Here is a 19975-nt window from a genome sequence, read left to right as displayed (position 1 = left end):
AATTATTAGTCTCATTTGTACTATTGTGTTTTCAATTTATTTTCTTACTGAAATTCAGGCCCGTTCCTGGGGTATCTGGCGCCTATATGGAGCATTCTTTGGTGCGCCTTTTTTATATTTAAATCAATTATATATTTTAATCTTAATCTCAAAAATTTAAAGAATTTATATTCTGCGACAAACGAGCAATATGTAATTGGAAATGTAAAAAACTATTCTAATTAAAGTATAAAAACATTTATTAAATAAATAAAATAAACAAAACCACAAAGATTTAGTAACAAAAATAGTACCCTAAAGAAAAAAACTGACCCATTTTATATGAAATACATAAAAACAATAAACTAAAATTCGGAAATAATACAGATGTACTGATTTCTTTCAAAAATCGACAACAATAAAACTATGAACCCTTCCTGGACACAAACGGTACATTGTGAGACAGGAAATTGTAGAGAGAAGCAAGTCCTATAACATAGAATACAACATTTTAATGAACGGTGCTTTCCATAAAATCAATAAAATAAAAAATATACGAAATAATATACATGTACTGATTTCTTTCGAAAATCGACAACTATGAAACTATGATCCATTCCCCGACACAAACAGTACATTGTGAGACGGGAAATTGTAGAGAGAAACAAGCCCTATAACATAGGATACAACATTTTAATGAACAGTGCTTTCCATAGTATCAATAAAATGAAAAATATACGAAATAATATACATGTACTGATTTCTTTCGAAAATCGACAACTATGAAACTATGATCCCTTCCCCGACACAAACGGTACATTGTGAGACAGGAAATTGTCGAGAGAAACAAGCCCTATAAGATAGGATACAACATTTTAATGAACAGTGCTTTCCATAAAATGAATAAAATGAAAAATAAATAGATGAGATCAATGTGTTGCCGACAGATTGCCCTATAGACTTGTTTATTCGTTCGGCCAACGCAAAAAAGACGCTAAGCAAACTTCATCCTATGATGGTTTAAGTATTTGTTTATTGGCAAGAAAGCGTATCGGTTTTTTGTTACAAAAAGTACTGATTGACCCTTGACGTGCGTGCACGCACTGCACGCTCGCCAGGAACGGCCCTGCTGAAATTATATAAATATTGTAACTAGTACATTATAGCTATATATGTAATACATTACATAGACTCTTCAGAAAAGTATTTTAGGAATCATATTTATATTAGGGTAAATTTGTGAGTGTTTTTAATATCTTGGGTGTTCTTTGTTAACATGTTCCACACTCATTTTGGGTTAATTTATGTAATTGTATTACTTGGAACTAATAAAGATTTATCTATCTATCTGTCTACGTGGTTAGGTGAATGTCATCAATCGAAGTTAACTGGACACCATTCTTTTTCGAGGAAAAAAATACAGTTATAACTAATAATGAAACTATTTGTATTAAAGGTAAAAGTAAACATTTTAAGACGATTTAAGTTATCTCTCATCAGTTACCACATCTTCTATTTTTGGCAGACGTCCATCCTCAAAACAGTTCTATGCAACTACGCTAAAAAATAGCTCCACTTTTCTTAAACGCATCCTACACATTCCTCGCCTACTCGTAGCTAACTTTTAACCGACACCTTCCCATTGGTCGTAGCGGAAAGCGACGCGTTTCCATTGGTCGGATAGCGCAACTTTAAAGCTGCCAAAGCTTTGGCGCGTCGCTAGTAAGCTTTCAAACACCTGCGAAATAAAGACCGAAGCGGCAGGTTTGTGGTGTGCTCCATTCTAATAAGACCTGCAGAAGTTGCGAGATTTTAACAATTTTTTTTCTAACTTGGTTTTGAGGGAAAATCAGTAAAAATTAGAAAGAATATTTTAATTTTTGTTTTTAATTTTCTTACACGAAAATTAGATTTTTTTCGGTTGACTTGTGGCAGACCCTAGAAGATTAATCTATCGGTAAGTCATTTAAACTTTAAAAAACTTTATAGACACTAATGAATTTTCAAAATTATATTTATTGAAATGTGTTTAATTCTATTATTTTGCGTGCAATATATAAATATAAATTTTATTAATATTAATTATAAATAAAATGATGTTAATAATTTCTAGCTAAATAATATAGACTCGTATTATTTGTATTATACAGTATGTCCCCTGATTGGCTTTGCAAGAGGGAATTCCTTTTATTATTAATTTTTTGAGACAAAATTCATTCTTTATTAAAAGTTTTTGCTTGTTTTAAAATAAGAAGAAAAATAAAAAGTATATCATTTTAAAACAAACAAAAGAAAAAAGTTATCAATAAAAAGGTTTTTCCTCTTCTAAACATAATCTGGGGACATACTGTATACTGAGTGTGGTTTATTGTACGGCATTATATTTGAAAAAAAAAAAAACGAAGAAACTATTTTTCGTAGTTTCTTCAATTTTATAACAGAACTTATTATTGTTTAGTTTTGTACAGGGTGAGTCAACGATAGTGTAAAATTTATATTTTCATTTATTTTGAGAATTACGAAAAAATGTTACATAGAAAAAAAATTAGAGAATATTAAGATACATAATTGAAAATTAATTTGGCTATACACAGTGCCTTAAAAAAGTGTGGCGGATGAACCATTACCCTATTTTTATATTTTGCGTAAAATTCTATAACTTTTTTATATTGATATTGTGTATAATTGGTAGATTTTGTAAATTTTAATTTATTTAAAAAATGTTAGATTTTTTGTTAGATTTAGTAAAAGAGTTTTATAGAGATGAGGAAAAATATATGTGAAGATATTTCAGTTAGAGGTTACAGGGTGTTCAAAATAAATCAATGAATTTCTATTGTTTAAAATTAAAAAATCCCAATTTTTTTAAATGACACACAAGGTATATTTTTTTCTGGTAGATTTGACAAAATTCTTCAACTCTTATGAAGTATGTCGTGTACTTATTTTTAATAGTTTGCGATTTATTCTAAATTTTTCAGATTTACTCTTCTTAATTAATTTGATTAATTTAGTCAAAACTTATAAGTTTTAAACACCCTGTATCATCTAGTTCTAATATCTTTACATATTATATCGTTTTCTTCATCTCTATAAAACTACCTTTACGAAATTTCAGTACACCAACTTCAGAAACAATAGTACTACCGACAATTTTTTACCTAACTGAAATCTAACATTTTCTTAAATAAATTGAAATATTACAAAATCTACTAATTTTAGGCAGGTAGTGTTACATACAGGGTGAGTCTTAAATAAAAGCAAATATTTTCAGGGCTAGTAGATCTCCATAAAAGAAACATATTTTTTATTGACCGTTTTTCAAATGAGTCCAAAATAGCTGAGTTTATTTTTACTTTGAAAATAAAAAAAAAATTGTGCCTACATTTTGAGAACAACTAGATTTTTTATATATGTTCAATCTGCTACCTATGTTGCCATATTATCAAAATATTATTTTTTAACTGGAAATTAAACAAAATTAGAACATTCAAAATTCGCATCTATTTTTTTCGCGAAAAAAAAAACATAGACGTGTTCCTTGAAACATCCTACCCCTAAAAATATTTGCACCTATTTAAGACTCATCCTGTATAGCTTCCATACAGTGCTTTTTTAAGTATGCACCCAGTAAAACAAAGTACCTAAGTAAAATTTAAAATAATATTTTTGAGAAATTTTTCTATAAAATATTTAAATTAAAGGTAACTTTCTGTTACACTTTGACAAACTTAAATAACAGTGAACCCAGTTCCTGCATTATTGAACTTCTTAGAACAATAGCCCTTTGCATGCGAAAGATAACATATTAGAAAAAGCATGTCGTGCGAGTATATTTAAAATAATTTATATTAGCATAACTCAAAAAACTTTACTTTAAATATAGGAAGTTTGTGTAGAAAATTTATATTTAAAAAATGTGTATATAATAAAAATTATAATTTTTTTTCCAAAACAGTTTTATAAATAATATTAAATAGATCAATGAAAAATCTGCCAGGCAAAAATTTAATTTGAAAATGTCCAATAATAGTAAAAGAGACCTCCCTATCCATTGAAAATATAATATGAGTTAAAAAAGTAATTTAAAAATTAATAAACTAACAAAGCGGTAATTTTCGCTTTATTTTAAATATAGTATCTTTATTAAAAATAAACGATGCTTTTGAATATATTTTTAATTAAGGTTAACTTTATTTAAAATTGAAGTAATAGTAGCTATCCAAAAAAATCCTTTATGGGTATTTCGCCACTGCACTGCAAGAAAATCTACAAAATAAAATAGTTATTTTTTGGAAACACTTCTGCGCTAAACCTAAACGGACGCTGCTTGTCAGAAGTTACGTTTACAGTAATACAAATTTGCCTAACAAAGAAAAAAATGCTTAACGTTTCGGAAAGTTATCTCCTTCCGTCGTCGGAAGCAAAAAAAATACAAAGAATAAAGAAAAAACTATTTAAAATATTTAAATTCAACTATTCGAGAACACTTTACTTTTTTAAAACAGATACGTCTACAACACAAAACATCCCCCTTTAGAACTTCGTCTGTCATGTTAAGAAATGAAAGTAAATAATAAAGCGCCTCTCGTGTTTGTTCGCACTCAAAAAATTTCAATTAATGCCTGTATATATTTTAATATATTTAAATTTACATTTTTTTAATTGTAAAGTAATATATTACATTTAAATGGAATATATTACATTACAATTATGTCAATTACACGATTACAAGCTTGTTTTCTAACATTTTTTAAATAAAACGAATTATTAAATTTCAATATATGCATATTTATTTGTCGTAGGTATGAAAAAAGTAAAATATAAAATGGACAAACGCTTACTTACATTGCAATAAAACTTCCACTTTTAGTTTTGCAATCCAAACGCAATATTTCTATTTCACAAATAAAAATATCCGACAACACTAAAATCACTGAAATTTCCGCGGCTGACAACGAAAACTGAAAAATATAACGGCACTTTCTGTTTTGAACCTGCATATCAACATTACGCGGTACTATTATGTGTTTGTTGTTGAAATAATATAAAATATCTAATTATAACTTTTAAATTTTAATATTTTAACATGGTTTTAACTACTTTTGACAATAACTAACTTTTTGTTATCAAGATGACATTTTAGACGGCAACTGACATATATGTCATAATATTTGAATCTTAAATATGTATGTAATATAATTTAAATTACTATAATGCAACTTTATACTTAGAAAACATTTATACATTTACAAAATACAACAAAGTCCAATAATATAGTTTGAAAGCAATGAATGTTGAATTAAAATTGAAAAAGTTAAGCCCGACCCCTTGTGTCAAAATTAGAAGATTAAATTTTCGCAATTTTTACACCATTTGATGACCGGTGGCGCCTCTAGTGTTTGTTCGGGCGGTTGGGCTTTTACTCCCGCTTATGGCCATTAAAGAAAAAGTTCTAAAGGGGGATGTTTTGTGGTCTACAAGAAACCGTTGACGTTCTGTTAAAATGACATTTTTAACTTGATTAAAATTAACAATTACTACCTGATAGCAATTACTTAATAAGGTAAAACCCAAGAGCCCCAAACTTTCTGTATGATTATTTTTACATTTTACGTAAAAATAATAATATTAATTTAAATTTAACTTGATATCATGTCATTGATATAATACCTTTTTTAGTTATCTTAATTTTATAAAAATCGTCTCAAAATATTTTATATATATTTTTTTCTTGATAGAATAATAAATACATATTTAATAACTATTATTTAATAAACTATTGTAGGCAAATTAAATAAAAGTAAACTGGTATAAATTTAAATAAAGTCCATAAACTAATTTTTATTTTGAAAATAAAAAACCCTAGAGAAAATACAGAGTGTTGTATTTGAATTAATAAAGTTTTTTTTGTAAAATAAATATTTAAAATAGACCAGCAATTTTTGATACCCCTGTATACATTAAACGAAGCAATCAAATTTTTCAGTAAAGTTTATTTCTTTGGCTTAAAAGTCAGTACAAGAATTAATTCTGAAAAGTAATGTACAATCTATTTTATTATAGCATGCATATTTAAATACCTTAAATATCTAAAAAACCAAAGTTTGTAAAAATATTTAACCCTTATAATAAAGGCCTTATTTTGTGTCCAAGGGTCCAAATATGAAATAAAATACCGAGTGTTAAAATATAACTTTGGTGTGGATCTTTGTTCTGACATACCCTGTACATTTCAAAATAATTTTAAATTATGCACATTCCTTCCCACATATACAACCATAATTTTTTTTTTCTACATCCTTCCGTTTTCGTATAATCAACCGAGACGAATGAGGTGCGTCACCCTGTATTTCTTTATTATATCATGAATTAAAATTTTAATTATTGCTAAAATCTCTGTCCTCTTTATATCCATAGTACCAAAACCCTGTGCAAAAGTCTTGTCATAAAACTCAATTTTGTTCAGTAAAAAAGTTCGTATAAATGTATGTCCTAATAGTTTCGGAGATACAGGGTGTAGAAGTTACATTTTTATTTCGATTTTTTCCAAATAATTTCTGAAGTAACGTCAATATTTGGATGAAAATTGGTGTCTGGAAGTTTTTTGACATGAGAAATTTAATTTTGATGTTAATATGACTCCTACTAGTAGAGGGCGCCACGTACACATTTTTTAACTGGTTTGACGAGTAATAACTTTTCGTCCGTACCTGTATAGAACTACTGAGTAAAAAAATATACATTTACGACGCTTTTTAAGTAGTAAAGGTTTCTTGGTAAAAATCACTACACGTAATGGTTCTGGAGATATTTGGAAATGAAATTATCAATACCTGTCATCATTGACATAAATTAAACATGTTGAACACATGAAATCATAAATTTGAAATGTTTTTGTGCCAAAAGTTCAACAGAAACTATTTTATCATCATTTTTGCAGAAAAATTTATGATTAATTTAAAAAAAAATTCCCGAATTTATTCAACTCAGCGTGTTTATTTTTCGTCAATAATGACATGTTTTGACTATTTCCATTCCAAATATCTTAAGAACGGTTGCTCGTAGCGATTTTTACAAAGAGATATTTTTTACGTAAAAAGTCACAGAGATTTATATTTTTTCGCTCGGTAGTTTTATACAGGTGCGGCCAAAACAGTTAAAACACATGTAGGTGGCGCCCTCTACTAGTAGGAGTAATATTGACATCAAAATCAAATTTCTCATGTCAAAAAATTCCCAGACACCAATTTTCGTCCAAATATTAACGTTGCTTCAAAAATTATTTACAAAAAATCGAAATAAAAATTACATTTCTACACCCTGTATCTCTGAAACTAAGCATTTTTGACCATACATTTATACGAACTTTTTTACTGATATTTATCTGCAGAATATGCTGCCCAAGTTTCCAAGTTCAATGTAATTTTTACCTGACAAGAATTTACTTAGATAGGTTCCTAATATAGAAGCACTAAATGAATATTCTTTGCCAGAATTTCTATATTAAGTGTATTCTTGCTTGAAGTTTAAATCTGAAGAGATTAGTTTTCAGCCGTACAATTACCAACGGAAGGAAATTATTTCCATTGAGATTGAAATTAAGAGACGATGTCTAATATCTCAAACTTGAGTTTGAAATGAAAGGAAATTACTTGATGTTTAACAGTTTCAACTACATATCATTAAAAAAAATGTCTTTATTTCGGTTTGCCAAGCTCTAAAAGCTTTTAATTCTTGCACCTTTACCGTAGAATTTATTCTAAACGTTGTTTAAACTTTTTACATTAACTTTAAAACCAACCGCGAGCTAGGTGTTTAACTTTTCTAATACATATACCTAACTTTTTCTTGAATTCGTGCTACTCTAATCTACACACTTTAGCACGAATAAATATATCTCTTTAAGGTCTACAAGAAAAAATAGCTATTTATGTAACTAGTACCTAAAATGATGTTTTTTAGGACGAATCATTACTGTTTGCGGACGAGGCGTTAGCCGAGTCCGAAATAGTAGATGAGTCCTAAAAAACATAATTTAGGTACGTGTTACATACACTATTTTTTGTCATACGCTTTTTACAGTTTTTTAGAACGCATATTTGCAAATTTTCCATATTTGAAATTATAATGTTTGAAAAAGTTGGCTTATAAATTCATATCTTAGTAACGAGTTTGTTTATTTCATCGCATTTTGACATGTCATTCGAAATTTGTCACAAAATCACACAAATTCATCAACAATTTTAAAATGTTCCAAAATCCCGAACATATTGCTAATAAGGCCAAAGAAATCGTGTTGGATTTACTTCCTGTGAAGTCTCGTGCCATTTACCAGAAAGAATATGATGTTTTTAATGAATGGAAAGACAAAATGGCGTATTCGTTGTAAATGAAGATGTATTGCTAAATTATTTCCACGAAAAGTAAGTACCTAGGTACCTATTTAAAAGAGGCTTTTTAAATTAAAATATTCTTAAATTACAGTCACAAACATTCAAACCATCGTCAATTTGGTCGAAATATTCCATGCTGAGAGCAGTGTTAAGTGTTAAAGAAGATATTTATATTGACAAATTTCCAAAACTTATTGCTTTTTTGAAGAGGAATTCGGTTGGTTACGAGCCTAAAAAGTCTAAGGTTTTGTCCATAAAAGAGATCGGTGATTTTTTGGCCACGGCTAGTGATGAAACTTATTTACTTACTAAGGTAAGTTTGCGATAATGATTTTTAAAATATATAGATGGTTTCTTATTCCATTGTATTTGATTTTTAGGTAGCTCTTGTCATTGGCCTTTGTGGAGCATGTAGAAGAGAAGAATTGTACTCTCTACGAGTGCAAGACATCATAGAAAAAAGACAACAGCTGCCTTTTAGTTACCCTTGCGGATACAAAACTAATATCAAAAGAGTGTTTCCGGTGGTGAACGAAGGGAACGTTGTCAATCCAGTTGAGTTGTATAGAAAATATGCTTGTCTTAGGCCAAAAAATGTACCACATGATTATGTCTTGTTTGTGACTGTAATTTAAGAATATTTTAATTTAAAAGCCTCTTTTAAATAGGTACCTAGGTACTTACTTTAAACAAATAACTTAGCTTTTGATATTGTTAGTATTTAATAATTTAATTATAAATATATGTATAATTTTATGTGATTTTGTGACAAATTTCGAATGACAAAATAAAACAACCAAATAACGAATTTAGACATTTTAGTCCATAAAGGTTGCCATGACGACCTTTACGGCCTAGGCCGAAAAAGAAACATTTTACGGACTGAAATGAGTCCGTAAAATAGCTGTTTTTGGGAGCGTATGACAAAAAACAATTTATTTAAACTCTGGTTACCTAAAATAAACCAAGACTTATAGTACGAGAGCTAGCAACGCCGGAAAAACAAGTATTTTAAGACGTCTGGCTCTTTGATACATCTTTTACTATGCTCCCTAGAACAGCATGCGGCCCGTCTGGCTGCCGGTAAACGTTGCGTTCCCTACTGCGCATTGAAAGAAGATCCTATATTTTTATTAGTCCTTTAAATTCTAGTTTCTTCTAATACTTTACTATCAGAATTTAAACGAAAATAAAATAAAAAAGTCTTTGACCTGACCCGGATTTGAACTCTGAATCATCGGTTCGTGGTCGGAAACTCTACGCACTGCGCTATGGAGACATGTTCGATTTACATTTAATACTAGAATTTATAGGACTAAATTAATAAAAAATATAGGATCTTCTTCCGATGCGCAGTAGTAAACGCAACGGGTATCGGCAGCCAGACGGGCCGCATGCAGTTCCAGAGAGCATACTAAAAGATATATGAAAGAGCCAGACGTGTTAAAATACTTTCTATCAAGGATATATCTTCATTAAAATAGGAAGTTAAAAAAAGGTTTAGATGTTTGCTTCAAGAGGTGTAATTTGTGTTTGTAATTGTGGTTTGTACAACTAATTTAGTCTAATAATAGTACCTAATCAAGGTAATTGATTAGTATTGTTTTGGCCTGACTAGTAGGTAGATCTTGAATTCAATTCAATTTTCTCTTACTCTTAGAGAACTATTATTACAAAGAAATGTATATAGTAATTAAATAAAATATACAAATAGTTCTGACGCTATTTTTAAACGAATAAAATTTTCTAGTATTATTACTAATAGTTATTTTTTTATACAAGACGATAAAATATTCTTTTTATTCTTTTTGTAATTTTAAAGGCTTAAATTTTTTTGAATTGTATTATTTGTATTGTGTATTTTTTGTTGTTTGTATTTTTTTGTGATTTTGTTGTTTGTGAGTGCTTTGTCGATGAAGCTGTTTTGACTTTTTGCACAATAAAGCGTTGTTTGTTTGGTATTTTATCGTCGATCGAAAAGATTTCGCCAGACGATAATGCAATTTTATCGTCGTATGTAAAACAATATTTTTTTCCATAGCGATTTACGTTTTAAAAAATATTCAGAAATTATTATTTCAAGGAATCTATTACGAGTAGAAAAAATATTGTGCTGGGTTGGCGTTGGTTTCTATGTAATTTGACAAATAAATAAAGCTGTCTCTTTACTTGTCAGTTTTGAGCAGGGGCGGGAAAGTGAAATAGCAAAAGCGGTTCCACCGTTTCCACGGAAATATCAAATAAAATAGTTCCAGCCTCAGGCGCTAGGTGGTAGTGCAATTAATTTTTAGGTTAAGAAGTTGCTACTAGTTATTGCCAGATGGCGTTAAATCAGAATTTTTTTATAGTTTCCATAGTTTCCAACGACCATTGTCATACTATTGTCAAATTCTCAAAAAATATTGTCGTTGTCATAGCGCCAATCATAATATTATTAAATGATTATATGATGATTATCAAAACGTTTTTCAAACTATAATTTGTTACATGTGTTTTAATTAGACAATTCCTTATGAATTCCTTTTGTTTGTGGCCCTAAAAATATAATATAAGTCTTTTATTTTTGCCATCATTTAAGTACCTATTTATAATTACTCCATTTACAAAACTTTGGGCGTATTGCGTTGGTCTTGTTTTATTATAATAAACGATGTTCCAATATTTGACTTATAAATAAAAACTTTAAATAATAAATAATATTTACACGTTTGGCTTTAACTTTATTAAATAATTGTATAAATTATACTGTTAAATCTTATTTTTTACACATCACAACGATACTTGTTATTACTATTGTTGAATTTGTGTAGAAAATAAGATTTAATAATCAAATTTAATTATTTTAGAGTAAAATTCAATAAATAAGCTGATTTAAAAAGCCCGCGCTTCGATCCATTTAAAACAAGCCCTACTCAATAGATGGCGCCACTTCTGTAGGACCATTTTTCAGTATGGCAGAGTCCACTCTTTTTCTAGCTAGGTATATTCTTTGGTTTTGAGTCAATATTTTTTAATTCTCTTTCGTGTCGATTGCTGATTGAATTGGAGCCAGAAATGGCTCAAAACAAAATGAGTAAAATTACCAACAGATATTCGATATATATATTCGATTATTATTCGATATATAGCGACAAACGCCATATCCAAACTACTTCCATTTAAATCCCGAGTAACTTATGAAAAGGAAAACAAACATTTTCAAAAATGGAAGCAATTAAAAAACGTGCGAGAAGAAATAAAGTTTTTAACCTATCCTCGCTGTCAAAGTATCATTTAATCTACCCTTGCGTAAAGTACTATTTTATCTACTATTTTTGATAGATATAACGCAATTTTAACAGTAGCCATGGAAAAAATGAAATTAATTCTAATAATTCGAATTTCCCTAAATAGTTCTGTTATTTTTTCCATACATATATTTTTTCTCATTTTTTTCATCGTAAAATGGGTTTAAAAATAAAATGTTTAACAAAAATCATTGTGACTATTAACTTTTTACTTATAATTCATAACTATATGGTGAAATGTAAGCTAATTTAACAGGATAAAGCTTGTATGGGTAGTTTTACTAACTATTTCTTTACCAGCTACGTCCTCAACATTTTGAAAACCGTCACGTTTAAACTTTATTAATAGGTTTAATTGAGACTACTCCAATTATTTCGGTACAATTATAATTACTGGAAATTATACAGAATTTTACGTCTAATTTAATAAAATACCATTTCTGCATTATTTTAATTGCATAATTTTATAAAATATCTTTTTAAAATAAAATTATCTAATAAAACTAATAATAATAGTACTTTACGTATCACAAATTTGAAGTCTTAAATGGTTTTATTAAGTCGATTTTCCCAACCCTTTTTTTAAATCATTTTTGATGATGGTTAAAAGTTCTCCTACATCCAGTACCATAGATATATCACTAAAAAGGACAATATTTTCTTATTCCACGCTTTTTCAATATTTAATAACAATAGTTTCATCAAAATCGCCCATTTTTATGGTGTATGAAAAAAAGTCGAAAAATTGGTATTTTTTTTTTATTTTTCACTCGATTTTAGAGTGCTTGGAAGACTAGTAAAAATAGTAATAATATTATAAACATTTTAATATTTTTAGAGAATTTTATGCACTTTTAGAATATGCAAACCTTTAAAGGCTTTAATGTTTCGGTTTTATTAGACACTCAATTTCTTCCACCCTTGTTTTTGAAAATTATTGAAACTTTACCTACATCTAGTAGTGTACTCGTCCAGCCCAAAAAGCCAATAGTTTTACATTCTACACATTTTATTTAGTTAAGAACAGTAGGTTCATCAAAATCAGAGACTTGATCAAAATCTAAAATTTTCATGTAAGGAAAAAATTTAAAGAAAATTGCCATTATTGGCTATTTTTTACGCGATTTCATAGGCCTTGGAAAAATAGTAAACATAGTGATAAAATTATGAAAATTTCAATATTTGTAGACAATTAGTCAAGAACAGTAGGTTCATCAAAATCAGAGACTTGATCAAAATCTAAAATTTTCATGTAAGGAAAAAATTAAAAAAAGTCCCATTATTGGCTGTTTTTTACGCGATTTCAGAGGCCTTGAAAAAATAGTAAACATAGTGATAAAATTATGAAAATTTCAATATTTGTAGACAATTAGTCAAGAACAGTAGGTTCATCAAAATCAGAGACTTGATCAAAATCTAAAATTTTCCTGTAAAGAAAAAATTTAAAAAAATCCCATTATTGGCTATTTTTTACGCGATTTCAGAGGCCTTGGAAAAATAGTAAACATAGTGATAAAATTATGAAAATTTCAATATTTGTAGACAATTAGTCAAGAACAGTAGGTTCATCAAAATCAGAGACTTGATCAAAATCTAAAATTTTCATGCAAGGAAAAAATTTAAAGAAAATTGCCATTATTGGCTATTTTTTACGCGATTTCAGAGGCCTTGGAAAAATAGTAAACATAGTGGTAAAATTATGAAAATTTCAATATTTGTAGACAATTAGTCAAGAACAGTAGGTTCATCAAAATCAGAGACTTGATCAAAATCTAAAATTTTCATGCAAGGAAAAAATTTAAAGAAAATTGCAATTATTGGCTATTTTTTACGCGATTTCAGAGGCTTTGAAAAAATAGTAAATATAGTGATAAAATTATGAAAATTTCAATATTTGTAGACAATTAGTCAAGAACAGTAGGTTCATCAAAATCAGAGAGTTGATCAAAATCTAAAATTTTCATGTAAGGAAAAAATTTAAAGAAAATTGCCATTATTGGCTATTTTTTACGCGATTTCAGAGGCCTTGGAAAAATAGTAAACATAGTGATAAAATTATGAAAATTTCAATATTTGTAGACAATTAGTCAAGAACAGTAGGTTCATCAAAATCAGAGACTTGATCAAAATCTAAAATTTTCATGTAAGGAAAAAATTTAAAAAAAATTGGCCATTATTGGCTATTATGAAAATTTCAATATTTGTAGAAAATTTTATACAGTTTTAAAATATATACACTTTTAAAGGCTTTAGTACTTTAATTTTATTATTAACTCAATTTTTTAAGGATGTATAGGAAATGTATAGGAAAAAGTCTGTATTAAAACAAGTAGAAAATTTTCCTGTACCTGTTTTGTCAATATAATATTTTTTTTATTAAAATCATATATTTTTCACTTATTATCATTTTGCAATTTCCTAATAAAAAAAAATTAGCTATTTTTAGTTTAAAATTAACAGGCTGTCTATGAAAACATATCTAAGCAAAGTACAGACCAAATTTAACGAGCAAAGGAATATTTATGTTAAAATGCTACACATTTTCATGCCTAATTGAAACTTATATAAAATTTATAGTAGCTTTTAGGTCTAATGTACTCAACTATTTCAAAAATAACACTGAAAAGAAAATACATATTTTTATTTACATTTTAAGCTTCTTTTAATATAATTATATTGAGAATTATTTCCTTGGATAAAATTTAAAAATAATTAAATTTGTTAATGCAAGGCAGCAATTGTAATTGCAATCTGTATTGTTTTAAGCCTTTGACGTTAAAATTAAATACATTTGTCACTTTTCTAAAAACAGTTTAAAAAACTTTTTGAAAACATTTCGGGATTATGTTTTTTCATTGATTTAGTTCTGTTTTTAAATATATTTTATCGGTCTTTTGAACTAAAACTGTGACTTAACAACTTTTAATTGGAATATTTACCCGTTAGTTAAAGTTAAAAGTAATTAGTCAACTAAACGACGTTACCTAATAGTAAAAAATATTTATTTTATATTTATTAAACTTTTTATTAATTGGATTTCTTTACCCCTTTCATGTTTTTGTGACAATTTTGATATATTTTTTTATATAATAACGGTTTGATATAAATTCAGTTCAACTATAAAAATCATTTCTAATCTTCGTTTTATAAAGGAGATTTTATATGTGGAAGCAAATTTTTGTTTGCCTTTCAAACTCAATAAATCAGAACAATCCTGCTTACATAAAGTCTTATATCATTTACTTTTTGTCGCAATAAATTTCAAATTTTTTCTTATATGCTAACAAATTCGATATATTATGTTCTTGATTATTGTTGTGTTTGTTCAATGCTTGTGTAGTGTTTGTTCAAATATGCTCAACATAAATATATAAACGGGATTTGGTTTAAGTATTTAATACTCATTTCCAACTACAGCCTATTGCTGCCTTCCCGTTACCCTACGCCACACATCTCGATTTAGAGCGTCATCAGCTTCTAGGTTACGAGCTTCCATAGCTTCCGCAACCGTTCCGTTCCAGGATTTTCTAGGTCTACCTCTCTTTCTTCTGCCCTGGGGAGCCCATTGAAAAACTCTTTTTGGCCACCTGTTCTCCGGCATACGCAGAACATGTCCAAACCATTTTAAGCTGGATTTTTCGATTCGATCCAGTACTGTCTCCTCCGATGCATTCATGATACGCCTGACCTCGATGTTTGTCTTTTTTTTATCCTAGATATACCTGCACTTCTTCTAAGGTAGTCCATTTCAAAAACTTGATTTTGCGCTTCGCGTCTGCACTCAGAGTCCATAGCTCTGAACCATAGCAAAGAACTGACTCCACCAATGTTCTTCCAAGTCTCTTTTTAGTTGTTGCAAACAAGTTTCGGTCCCATCAGAGGCTGTTAAGACATCCAATAACTTGTTTGCTCTTCTGAATTCGGGTTTGCATTTCTACTTTGCCCAAACCCTCGTTGTTGATAGTAGCACCCAGGTATTTAAATTTGTCTACTTGTTGAATCTGGACGTTATCATTAATGAAGACTTCAAAACAAGCATTGGAATTGACAGCTAAGTATTCGGTCTTCTTTAGACTAACCTGAAGTCCCCATTTGTTGTATTCTTGATAAAGCCTCTTAGTCATGAACTCTAGATCGTATGAGTCCTGCGCAATCACGACCTGATCGTCTGCAAAGCTCAGGGTAAATAGTGTGTTGTCCCCAATGGGTATTCCCATACCTTGACATTTCGTCTTCCATTCCCTAAGGGCTACTTCGACGTAAGCGTTAAAACATGCTCAACATAAATGGTATAAAATTAAGTCATTCTTTATCTGCTATATCTCAGAGGATAGATAAACAGAAACACAAAATATCTCACTAATCATTATTTTTTATCCTACATAAAATTTCCTACAAATGCTGAAATTTTCATAATTCTACAACTATGTTTACTATTTTTCTAGGCACCCTGAAAACATGTAAAAAATCGACAAAAATGGCCAATTTTTCGACATTTTTCCATACATACAGTCATGAAAATTATTGATTTTGGTCAAACCACCTATTTTTATAAAACCACTGTTATTGGTTAACAAAAAGGCATAGAATATTAAAATATAGTCCTTTCTGGTCATACTAGTACCATACAAGATGTAGCCGAACTTTTAGCCGTCATCAAAGTTTGTTCAAAAACAAGGGTTCAAAAAATGGCATTTATAATAAACCCATAGCATTTAAACCTATAATGGTTTATACAGGGTGTCCCAGAAATAAGTGCAAGTATTTTAACTGGTAGTATAGTTCAACCCTAGAAACTCGCCTATGAGGTTTTTTTCGCGAAAAAAAAAATTGAAAATTCGGAATTTTTTTTTTTCGCCAAAATTTTTTTGGTCAAGTCACCGATTTTGATAAAACTATTGGTATTAACTGATTAAATAGCGTAGAATATGAAAAGATAGTCCATATTGTTCGTACCCGTACGATACTAGATGTAGAAGAACTTTGATTCATCATCAAAAATTGTTCAAAAACAAGGATTGATAAAATCAATTTTATACTAAAAACGATACAAGCCTAGAAAGGTTTATTTTTTTATTAAGCCTAGAAAGGTTTATATATTATAAAAGTACATAACATTTCCTACATATCTTAAAATTTTCATAATTTTATCACTACGTTTACTATTCTTTGAAGCACACTGAAATCGAGTAAAAATTAGTCAAAAATGGCCAATTTTTTGAATTTTTTCCATACATATATATAGTCATGAGAATTGGCGATTTTGGCCAAGTCACCGATTTTAATGAAATTACTGTTATTAACTAATTAAAAGGCGCAGAATATGAAAATATAGTCATATTGATAAAACTTTTATTACCTAACTAAAGGACATTGAAATTGAAAATATGATTCAAATTTTCATATTTTATCACATACAATTAATTAAATTTTATTACATCCATTTCCCTTGCTGTTGGCCATAGAATATGTTTGTAAAGCTTAAATGAAACAACTCCAAAAGTTGCTTGCGGTGTAAAGCATTATGAAAATTAAAGTGCCTCCAAAATTTACCTTAAAAATATAAAACCGTTCTGTTGTATAGTCTGGAAGTGACACGTTCTACCTGTAATAAAGTACTTTATTTTATTCCGTTTGTAACAAAAATTCTATTCAGTTCGTTTTGAGTATTTTGGGCTATATATATGCTAGAAAGTCTTTCAACCATGAATGATATAAGGTTTAGGTACATTTCTCTGTGTAACCATAATATATTTTATAGATAAATGTATACAAAAATCAACAAAACGATATTTTTGAGAGTTACTATTGTGTCAATAAGTTTCTATGATGTAATATATAATTTTTCATGACTTACTTGTAAAAGAATAGTGCAATGTGTATCAAATTAAAAAAAACTTAGCAACTTATTTAAAAAAAATCTAAAATTTGGTTGAAAAGATGCATTTTTGGCCATTTATCATTTTTGAACATAAAATTTGAAAAATACTTGAATATATTTATCTAAATAAAACCAAATTTTAAGAAAATGGTAATCAGACTCTACTGGATTATGTAATTATTTTGAATTATTGTTTTAAAAAAAGCGTCACCAATTTTTTGCAAGTTCAACTGTCAATCCTCGTTTAGATATAATTCTGTTATATCAATTTTATTATAATGTCGGTCATATATCAAAGGGCTATGGGCAGACTGAGTAAACATTTTTTTGATGGAATTAACCCTCTGAAGGCTCATAAAAAAAGCACCACTAAACGCAAATTTTTTGATAGATTTGTTTTATATGCAAAATAGATTTTCAAACAAAATGAAATACTCTAAAAATTATATAATAATAGATATACTTAATAATTATATAATAATTATTATATATTATTTTTTATTAATATTTATTATATATTTAAATAAACTTCTAGTCACGTGATTAAGCTTGACCGGTACAGCGTTGCCCACATTTACATATTTTCTTTGAACCAAAATATTTTAGGAAACAAATGTAAGTTAATTATAAATACAGGGTGTCCCACTTAAGATTGATACAAGCCAATATCTTGGTTGTTTGTTGAGCGATCTTTTTTATTACGTCTTATAGCCATACAGTCTCCTGCCAGAAATGAAAAAGATCGCTCAACAAACAACCAAGATATTGGCTTGTATCCATCTTAAGTGGGACACCCTGTATATAATTATTCTCAAAAATGTTTATTTGAAAAAATATTATTGATTTTAAATTATAAAATATGCCGTTGGAATTTTAGTCTACATTTTAGTGTAATCTTCTGGTAATATTGCTACTAAAACAAAGATTTAAAAAACAAACTATCTGTTTGTATTTTATCTAAAAAAATTGCTTTGAAAATTTACTAAGACCATTTTAATGGGTTCTTTACATAAACACAAAGTGGTTAATCAATTAGTCTTCTTTTCGTAGTCAGAAATATCAAAGAATGAATGAAAAAAAAAAGATAAACAAATTACCAAAAGCATCTTTAAAATACTGGTTTTTTGATAAGCAAATCATACATAGTATAAGACAAATAAATATCTACGCACATATTTCAAATACCTGGATGTTATAGAGAAGTTCTGAGGCTACATCTACCGAATAATTCATAAGCTGTTTAAACTTTCCCTGAGCTGATAAAACTTTATTAGAATTAAATAAGTTTTGTGCACGGTATCGAACTTCATATCAATTTGACTCGAAATGATGTAGAATTTAAGCCCCAGCAAATTTACTGAAAAATTCCTCGATTCACAGTAAAAGTTAATTTTATTTTTATCTGGTCTTGAATGAAACCGATAAAAAAATTCTCAAATTTAATTTTCAGTTGATAAGAAATACAACTTTTAAAATAACTAATGTATAAATATAAAAAAATAGTAAGTTTGATTGAAATCTATAAATAGAACAGATTATTTTTGTTACAACATTTATTAATAAATCTATTTTAAAAGATACAAAAACGATAACTACTGGCGAGTGTGAAATGTCAGTGTAACACCAACACAATTGCGATATAAATTCTCGATAAAAAAGCAAGAAAATAATAATATATAAAGCTGTAATGGGTGGTGAAAATAACGAGGTGTGAGTTAGTGGGACGACAGTCTGTTATCCTGTTTCTTTTCGTAATTTCTTCATGTGTGATGCACGCTTCTTTTTTGGTTTGGTTTAGAGATAAACCAGTTTTTAGTCTGTTTTGTCTTACTCGGTTAGAAAAAAAAAACGTTTCCTTATTATTGAACTGTAGAAACTGTTATTTTTAATATACTGGGTGATCCTTGGGTTATACAAAATGTTTTTAAAAATCCATGACGTACGATTACGAGTTACGAGTACGTAATTAGGATTTTTTTTTGCGAAAAAAAATGAAATTTGGAATTTTCTGAAATTTTTTTACTTTTAAGTTAAAAAACAAAATTTCTTGATAATATCGCAACATATGTGGGTAGTAGATTAAATTTAGAAGAAAGAAAACCGAGAAAAGATTCAATGGTTCTCAAAATTTAAACAAAAAACAATTTTTCTAAATTTTTAAAGTAGAATAACTCGGTTATTTTGAAAAACGGTAAAAAATATGTTTGTTTTATAGAGATCTAACAGCCCTGAAAATATCTGTACTTATATAAGGCTCACTCTGTATATAAATAAGAAGAAAAAACATTCATTATTTAGTCTAAAACACATATACCTCCTAAACGTGTGTATGTAATACAAATGCTTGAAAAACTCAATAGGATAAATATAATTGACTTTCAGCATGGAGTACAATATCTTAAGCCTATGTTCTCAGGTCTTGCAAATCCCTT

At 28.4% G+C, this 19975-nt stretch overlaps 2 protein-coding genes across 6 annotated transcripts in view; one reads left to right on the top strand and one right to left on the bottom strand.

Moving 5' to 3' along the window:
• The window catches only part of LOC115884291 (trypsin-like), a 139823-nt gene that overhangs the window by 16201 nt on the left and 103647 nt on the right, over positions 1-19975 (bottom strand). The window lies entirely within an intron of this gene.
• The window catches only part of LOC115884290 (tachykinins), a 123001-nt gene continuing 104735 nt past the window's right edge, over positions 1710-19975 (top strand). For all 4 annotated transcript variants that reach the window (XM_030902829.1, XM_030902828.1, XM_030902826.1 and 1 more), the window contains exon 1: positions 1710-1936. The gene's annotated coding sequence lies outside the window, so the exon portion shown is untranslated. The remainder of the gene's footprint in view (positions 1937-19975) is intronic.

This window comes from Sitophilus oryzae, unplaced genomic scaffold (genome assembly GCF_002938485.1).
Source record: "Sitophilus oryzae breed Bouriz unplaced genomic scaffold, Soryzae_2.0 scaffold_227_pilon_pilon, whole genome shotgun sequence".
Classification (NCBI taxonomy): Eukaryota; Metazoa; Arthropoda; class Insecta; order Coleoptera; family Curculionidae; genus Sitophilus; species Sitophilus oryzae.
This window is presented reverse-complemented; position numbering and strand designations above follow the sequence as displayed.